Here is a 1,351-nt window from a genome sequence, read left to right on the forward strand (position 1 = left end):
TACCAAGGGTTATTGATTAAAGACTCTTCTCTTACACATTAATGAAACAAAAATATATTTTAATCACCTTACACGTACTCTCCGATTTTTCCTATATCTTTTACAGCTCTAATTGTAAAAATAACATCTTTACCTATTCTAGAAATATCTATTTGCATTTTCTTATATAAGAAAAACCTTTTTACCCTACCCTAAAAATATTAACGTACATATTCAAGGCAGATCTCAAACAAATTTCTTCATCTTCACTTTCTCTCTCTCTCTCTCTCTCTCTCTCTTTTACATGATGGTTGTGGACAATTGTCACACATGGTGTGTACAATTTCTTACATAAATAATATATACAATTTTATAAAATCATATAAAAAAATAAAAACCAAAGAAACGTTTCAAATTATAAATTTATTCGTGTGGTATACCTTTTATCAGATTTTTCATCTAATTTTTATTTTTGTACTTTTTACGTGTCGCTCGATCGTTTATCGGTGTGTGTGTGTGTGATGCCAGTGAAAAATACCGAAAAATAAATAAAAAAGAAAAAAGAAAGAAAAAAAGAAGAAGACGACGAAGAAGAAGAAAAAGAAAATAAAAGTCTAACGAGACAGAGATAGAACAAAAGCGATAGGTGGAAAAGCATGCAAGCTCGAAGATAAATGCGTTTGCTGTTGAGCTCATCCATTTTAAATGCGAATACTCTCTCATGCCGCCTAGTGTTTATTATACACCTCTCTTTTACTTTCCGTGGTAATATTTTTATTTGTTTCATTTTAATTTTGTTGTTTTTTTTTTTTCTTCTTCTTCTTTTCTGTAGTTTTCAGAGTTTAGTTTGACTTTTTTGTTACTTTAGTCTGCGGAATATAAAGAAACGCGTGCTTTTAACGTAGAACATTTATATTTCTGTCTCGTGTTTAATATATCGCACCTCTGACACTACGTTTTGTATTATCTATCCACTAACTAACTAACTAACGTCTAACTATACCTGAACATAATCCATTAGGTGTTTAGAAAATATTATATTATTGAAAAATTGAAACGTGTACGTTTAATCCTTTAAGTGTTCGTATCATGGTAATATAAAAATATGATTATTATATATATAACAGTGGATTAAAAAATTGTGACAGTCTAACATTTAGTACGTTATCTTATTAATACGATTAATCTTTAAGATTGCTTTATAAAAGATATATATATTAAGATTTTGAAATGTTTCATTTCAATGCTTGATTTTTAAGAAATATCGTTTTTCTGAATAGTTCGCGTCAGTATTTTTTATACTTATAGCAATAGGATTTTAATGATTTTTATATTAAATTAAAGTACACTCTTTTCTCTACGCGTAGAATAC

Source organism: Polistes canadensis, unplaced genomic scaffold, assembly GCF_001313835.1.
Source record: "Polistes canadensis isolate GaletaPanama2010 unplaced genomic scaffold, ASM131383v1 scaffold_264, whole genome shotgun sequence".
Taxonomy (NCBI): Eukaryota; Metazoa; Arthropoda; class Insecta; order Hymenoptera; family Vespidae; genus Polistes; species Polistes canadensis.